A 7,500-nucleotide genomic window follows, 5' to 3' on the forward strand; every position below is an offset into this window, starting at 1 on the left:
GTCTGCGCCTGGCCGTGGAGCGCGGTAGGCGGGCGGTTTCGCCGTCGGGCCGCTCTTCCCTTCTTCCCAGAGGACGGACGTGTCCCGATCCGGGGGGGCGCTCGGAGAACACACAAAGACCGAGTCGTTTTCGTCACGCCTGCCGTTTCCGTCGGGTCGGCGCCGGACGCGGAGCGCGGTGTTCGTGCTCGGGTTGCTGCTCTACCTTACTCGCGAGGTGCAAAAAGCCGCCTCGCTGAAAATCTCCGCATACATACCGGAGACGAGAACGGCCGCGTCGGCGGTCCGCGCTCCCCGGTCGGCACCGCGGGCGGGGGCCGGCCTTCCCGGAGCTCCGATCCGGGCGGCCGGGCGGCCGGGCCGCCGGCGAGCGGCCGAGAACCGCCCGGGAGGGCGGCCCGCCGGTCGACCGCCCGCCGTCCGGCGGGAAGCGCCCCGCTCCTCCGAGGCCCGTCCCCGGGTGTCGAGACCGGCTTCCGCCCGGGACCGCCGTCTCCTCCCTTACTCGCGAGGTGCAGAAAAGCGGGACTCCGGCAATCTCCGCGCGCATACCGAAGCCGTGTCGGTCTTCGGAGAGCGCGGTTCCGCTTCCCCGGCCGCCGCGCCGAGTCGAGCCGGCCTCCGCGGAGCCCTGTGCGGGGGAGACGGTCGATGTATTCCCGCTACCGATGTATTCCCGTCCCGTCCGGGCCCATGTTTTCGTCCGGGACACGCGTCCGATCCCCGCGGTACTCAAAACGGCCTCGCGATGCGCTCCGCCCCCCTTCCGGCGGCCGGCCGGACGGAGGAAGAACCGCCCCGGCCCAGGTCTTTCCGCGCCCCCCTTCCTTTGGGACGCGTCGACCGCAAGGCCCGAGTCCGATCCACGCGGTCGTTCTGCCCCGCTCCTCGAACCGCGACCCGTGAGCGGGAGGCCGCGTCCCATCCCGCGGTACCCAAAACGGGCACGGAATGCGCCTCGACCCCCTTCCGCCGGATAACCGGGGGTACGTCCCGCGGCCGGCGCGCTATCTTTCGACGCGCGCCACGGGACCGGGACCGGGCGGGAAAGGCGCCCGACGCCGCGGTACCGAAAGCGGCCTGGGAACGCGAGTCGACCCCCTTGGAATTCCCGGACGGAGGAGGAACCGGGACGCCGGTAGACCGGGAGGGGCTCACGAGGCAGGCGGTCCCCCGCTTGTTTCTTACTTCTTTGTGTTTTCTTCTTCTGCTCTTTTGTATTATTTATCTATATATATTTTTAAGTCTTTTCCCCTTTTATTTCTATTCTCGCTCTCTCTCTGCCTGCCTGCCTGCCTGCCTGCCTGCCTCCCTCCATCTTTAAAAAGGCTCTGTGCATAATGAGTACCTTAAAAACAAAAGGACCACACCAAATTTGGCAACGAAACGTCTCACGACGCGAGGAGTGACCGTCGCTCAAAGAAGAAAGAAAATTATGATTTTGTCATTTGAGAGTTGTAGTTTCTAATTCCCCTACCGTCAAAGAGCATTCTGAACTCCGTCAACGACGGAATTGAACCGAACTCGGCACACGGAACTCTCGTGACCCACCGCAGAAGATACCGGAAGTGTTTGGTGGGCGTTGACCTTGGGCTTGGGAGTTGTAGTTCACCTACGTCCAGAGAGCACCGTGGACTCAAACGATGACGGATCCGGACCGAACTTGGCGCAAACGCTCGATACGACGCCAAAACGTGAACGCGGGTGGAGTTTGGGGGAAACGGACCTCGGCATTTGCGAGTCGTAGTTACTGGGATTTATAGTTCACCTACGACCGGCATCCTTGACGCCACCGATGACAGAATTGGGGCGAACTTCCCACACACACGCAGAACCCCCCACGACCGACCTCCGGCCCTCCTCCCCTCACCAGGGTCATTGGATGAGGGTCGCATCGCTTTCAGGAAGCGAGTGAGTGAAGGTACCGCAAGTCGCCTCGTCCAAAAACCATCCTCCTTCAAACTGCAGCGGGGTGTGGAGTGGGTCGTGGGGGCTCCGTGTGCTAAGTTTGGTCTCGATCAGCCGTCGGATGAGGGCGGCAGTGGTTTCGGTAAGCGAGTCAAGGTGGCGGGGGTCTCGGTGGTCTCAGGAAGTGAGCACAGGTACTGCAAGTCCCGTCATCCATCTCCGCATTTTTCCAAACAACACCGGGACGTAACGTGGGTCCGTGAGAGGTCTACGTGCCGAGTTTGGTCTCGATCCGTCATCGGATGAGGTTTGCGGAGGTCTCGGAATGTGAGCGAAGGTACCGGAAGTTCCGTCACCCGTGGTCCACCCTTCTCCAAAACTGCAGCGGGATGTAGAGTGGGTCACGGGGGCTCTGTGTGCCGAGTTTGGTCTCGATCGGTCATCAGAGGAGTTTTGCAGCAGTCTTGGGGAGTGGAGGTACTTGAAGTCCCATCATCCGTGGTCTGTCCCCCTCCAAACCGCACCAGGACGTTGAGTGGGTCGTTGAAGCTCCGTGTGCCAAGTGTAGTCTCGATGAGTCTCGGTGGTCTCAGGAAGCGAGCGAAGTGACTGCAAGTCCCATCGTCCATTGTCGAATTCCTCCAAACCGCACCGGGATGTGGAGTGGGTCACGCTGGGTCTCTGTGTAAATCGCGGTCCTGATCCATCGCCGTTGGCGGTTGTAATGGTCTTAGGAAGGGAGCGCAGGTATTGCAAGTCCCATCGTCCATGGTGCATCCTCCTTCGAACCGCACCTGGATGTAGAGTGCGTCGTGGAGACTCGGTGTGCCAAGTTTGGTCTTTGTCGGTAATCGGATGAGCGTTGCGGTGGTCTCGGGAATTGCGCAAAAGTACTGCAAGTCCCACGATCCACGGTCTATCCCCCGCCAAACACACACCGGGACGTAAAGCGGGTCACGAGAGGTCTACGTGGCAAGTTTGGTCCTGATCAGACGTTGGATGAGGTTAACCGCGGTCTCAGAACGGGAGTGATGGTACTGTAAGTCCCATCATCCAAAGTCGATCCTCCTTCAAACTGCAGCAGGATGCGGAGCGGGTCGCGGGGGCTCTGTGTGCCGTGTGCCAAGTTTGATCTCGATCGGACATTAGACGAGGGTTGCGGCCGTCTCGGGAAGGGAGTGGAGGTACTTGAAATCCCATCATCCATAGTCTCCCTCAAACATGACCAGAATGTTGAGTTGGCCACGGGGGCTCTCTGTGCCAAGTTTGGTCTTTATTGGATGAATGTCACTGTGGTTTCAGGAAGTGAGTGAAGGTACTGCAAGTCCCATCATCCATTGCCCATCCTCCTCCAAACAGCACCAGGATGTAGAGTCTCTCATGGGGGCCAAGTGTGGTCTCGATTGGTCATTAGATGAGGGTTGCAGCAGTCTCGGGAAGTGTGTGGAGGTACTTGAAATCCCATCATCCATAGTCTGTTCTCCCCCAAACCTCACCAGAATGTTGAGTTGGCCATGGGGGTTGGTTCTGTGTGCCAAGTTTGGTCATTGGATGAGGGTCTCAGTAGTTTCACTAAGCGAGTGAAGGAACTGCAAGTCCCATCGTCCATGGTGCATCATCCTCCAAACCGCACCAGGATGTAGAGTGCATCACGGAGACCCGGTGTGCCAAGTTTTGGTCCTTACCGGAAATTGGATGACGGTTGCAGTGGTCTCGGGAATTGAGCGAAGATACTGCAAGTCCCATAATCCATGCTCGATCCACAGTCAAACCACACCGTGGCGTAAAGTGGGTCATGAGAGGTCTATGTGCCAAGTTTGGTGTTGTTCAGTCGTCGTTGAGGGTCGCAGCAGTCTCGGAAAGCGAGCAGAGGTACTTCAAGTCCCATCATCCATGGTATGCCCTACTTCAAACCGCAGTAGGATGTAGAGTGGGTCACGGGGGCTCCGTGTGCCAAGTTTGGTTTTGTTCGGACATTAGATGAGGGTTGCGGCCGTCTCGGGAAGAGAGTGGAGGTACTTGAAGTCCTATCATCCATGGCCTGTCCTCCTCGAAAGTACGCCAGGACTCTGTGTGCCAAGTTTGGTCTCGATCGGTCATTGGCGAGGGTCTCGGTGGTGTCAGGAAGCGAGCGAAGTGACTGCAAGTCCCATTATCCATTCTCGAATTCTTCCAAACCGCACCAGGATGTAGAGTGGGTTATGCCGGCTCTCTGTGTAAATTGTGGTCCTGATCCATCGCCGTTGGCAGTTATAATGGTTTTAGGAAGGGAGCGCAGGTATCGCAAGTCCCATCGTCCACGGTGCATCCTCCTCCGAGCCGAAACCAGGACGTAGAGTGGGTCACGGAGACTCGGTGTGCCAAGTTTGGTCTTTGTCGGTAATCGGATGAGGGTTGCGGTGGTCTCAAGAATTGAGCAGAGGTACTGCAAGTCCCATAATCCACGGTCCATCCCCCGCCAAACCACACCGGGCGTAAAGTGGGTCACGAGAGGCCTATGTGCCAAGTTTGGTCCTGATCAGTCATTGGAAGAGCGGTCTCAGAACGTGAGTGATGGTACTGCAAGTCCCATCATCCATGGTTGCAGTAGGATGTCGAGTCGCTCTTGCAGGCTCTGTGTGCCAAGTGTAGTCTGTATTGGTAATTGTCCGACTCGGCCCCCTCTGGCCTTTTCCTTTCCTCTCTTAGTCATCTCGGAATCTTGGAATCGAGGCTGGCCAATCGGAGACCATATGCAAATTTCCTTCTCGCGTCCCCGTTTCTGCCGTGAACTAGCTTTTTTCTCCACCAGGGGCTCCTATTGAAGCTGGCCGACCAGAGACCGTATGCAAATAGCACCGCTGCGGCAGCCAATCCGAATGTTGGAACTTTCAGGCTGGCCAATCATAAACGTACAAACTTTCACCTTTATTATATGTATAGATAGAATAGAATAGAATAGAATAGAATAGATGTAGATAGATAGAGATAGAGATAGAGATGATTTTGTTTCCTCCGTTTTCCCTAAGCCTAAGCCTAACCCCGCATCCGGTCTACCGGGGCGGCCGGGAAAACGGCGGGTCCGAAAAGGTCACTTCTATTATTTTGTCTTATTTATACTTCTATTTTTATGATTATTTACATCACTGCTTTTTTATGTCACGATCTTTATATCATCTCGTTTCTTACGTTTACGATACGGGTATTATTTTATATTCTTATTTTTACAGGATTTGATTTCCTCTCTTTTCCTGACCCCTAACCGCAACCCCGCATCCGGTCTACCGGGAAAACGGCGGGCCCTTGTTTCTTTCCATTTTTTTCTTCTATTATTTTATATTATTTTGTATTATTCCATGTTCCTATTTTTGCATTATTTCCGTTCCGATTATACGTACGTATTATTTTCTATCATTATTTCACCTATTATTTCCTCTATTATTATTACTATTATTTCTATCACGTATTATTTTCTATCATTATTTCTATATGATTTTTTTAACCTTTTATTCCTCCCTCCCTCCCTCCCTCCCTCCCTCCCTCCGTCCGGGCGCCGGAAAGGGGTCCGAGTCGCGTCCCGAGGCCGTTTCGAGTACCGCGGGGTCGGCCTCTCTTCCCGGGCGGGCCCGGTCCCGGGGAGGGGGCGGGAGAGGCGGCCGAACGGCCCGGGGACGTACCTGCGGGTATATGGCGGCGGTGGTCGTCGGCCCTCCGTCCAGGCAGTCGCGCACGGGATCCCGTCTCGAGGACCGACCGCGGCGTCGGCCTCGCGTCCCGGTCGCGGGGAAGGGAGAGGGCGTCCCTCCCTTCCCCGACGGGCCCCGCTCGCTCCTGGACCGCGAGAGACCTTCCGCCCGCTCGGCGGCACCCCTCTCCTCCGCTCCGGTCCCCTCCTCCCGGTCTACCGGACCCCCCGGTCGACCGGGTCCCCGGCCCCGGCCCACCCGTACGGGGGGCCTGGGAAGGCGGGCAGGACGCTCGCACGGACGGACGGAGGAAGGGGTGGACCGGGAGGCGCGGGCCGCCGCCCCCTGCGGGGGCGGCGGCACCACCCCTATAGAAAACAAGATAATCGCGGGCGCGCCGGAAGTCGCGGCCCCCCGGTCTACCGAGCGGGCGTCGTCGGCCGGTGGTGCGCCCCTCCGCTCGGCGGCGGGCACGGGATCCCACCTCGGCCGGCGCGCGCCGGCCCTCACCTTCATTGCGCCGCGGGGCTTTCGAGCTCAGCCTCCGACTCGCGCGCGTGTTAGACTCCTTGGTCCGTGTTTCAAGACGGGTCGGGTGGGGGGCCGACGTCGCCGCGGACCCCGGGCGCCCGTCGTGGCGCCTCCCCGCCCGGCGGCGCGACGCGGTCGGGGCGCACTGAGGGCAGTCCGCCCCGGTTGACAGTCGCGCCGGGGGCGGGGGGGCCCGTCCCCCGCGCGGAGGCCCCCGCGCCGCCCGCCCCCGCGAGGGGGAGGGGCGGGGGGCCGGCGGAGGGAGGGCGCGGCGGCGGTCTTCTCCCTCGGCCCCGGGATGCGGCGATGGCTGAGGCCCGGGGGCTGTAACACCCGCCGCCGGGCGAGGGCGGCGGGCCACCTGCCCAGACCGGGGCCTTCCCGGCCGACCCGGAGCCGGTCGCGGCGCACCGCCCCGGCGGAAATGCGCCCGACGGGGGCCGGCTCCGCGCGGGCGGCGGTCCCCTCCCGGGAACCCCTTCCCCGAGGTGGGTCCGGGGCGGGGGGGGATCCGCGCGCCCGGCGCGGCCGACGACGACCCGCCGGGTTGAATCCTCCGGGCGGACTGCGCGGGCCCCACCCGTTTACCTCTTAACGGTTTCACGCCCTCTTGAACTCTCTCTTCAAAGTTCTTTTCAACTTTCCCTTACGGTACTTGTCGACTATCGGTCTCGTGCCGGTATTTAGCCTTAGATGGAGTTTACCACCCGCTTTGGGCTGCATTCCCAAGCAACCCGACTCCGAGAAGACCCGGTCCCGACGCGCCGGGGGCCGCTACCGGCCTCACACCGTCCGCGGGCTGTGCCTCGATCAGAAGGACTTGGGCCCCCCGAGGGAGCGGCGCCGGGGAGGGGGTCTTCCGTACGCCACATTTCCCGCGCCCCGCCGCGGGACGGGGATTCGGCGCTGGGCTCTTCCCTGTTCACTCGCCGTTACTGAGGGAATCCTGGTTAGTTTCTTTTCCTCCGCTGACTAATATGCTTAAATTCAGCGGGTCGCCACGTCTGATCTGAGGTCGCGGTCGTAGGAGGAGGCGCGAAGCGCACGAGACCCGCCCGGGAGGGACGCGCGCCCGTCCGCGCGCCGGACGGGCGGACGGAAGGGGGTAGGCCACGCGCGGGCAGCCCTGCGTCTCCACAGACAGCCGCGCGGAGGCCGCCCCCGTTCCGCCGCCGACCGAACGACGGGGCGCGGGGCGAGGCCCTCCGCGGGCGGGTCCCGCCGCCGCCGCGGGGATCACCGTCCCCGGGCGGCGTCGAGTCTGCGCTTGGGGGGGACGAAGGCCCGGCGCCCCTCCGCGAGGGGAGGGGCGGAGCGCGCCTGCGAAGAGGGGAACCCCCAGCCGCGCCCTGGCCGGCACGCGGGGAGCCGGCCGGGCGATTGACCGTCGAGCGAC

At 61.1% G+C, this 7,500-nt stretch overlaps 1 non-coding gene across 1 annotated transcript in view; it reads right to left on the reverse strand.

The window, feature by feature from the left end:
• Positions 1 to 7,496: 7,496 nt before the first annotated feature.
• The window catches only part of LOC137097817 (5.8S ribosomal RNA), a 153-nt gene continuing 149 nt past the window's right edge, over positions 7,497 to 7,500 (reverse strand). Inside the window, exon 1 of the ribosomal RNA XR_010910450.1 lies at positions 7,497 to 7,500. This exon is cut by the window's right edge and continues 149 nt beyond it. This is a non-coding gene — a ribosomal RNA (5.8S ribosomal RNA).

The sequence above is a fragment of the Anolis sagrei genome, chromosome 13, assembly GCF_037176765.1.
Source record: "Anolis sagrei isolate rAnoSag1 chromosome 13, rAnoSag1.mat, whole genome shotgun sequence".
In the NCBI taxonomy this organism is placed as follows: Eukaryota; Metazoa; Chordata; class Lepidosauria; order Squamata; family Dactyloidae; genus Anolis; species Anolis sagrei.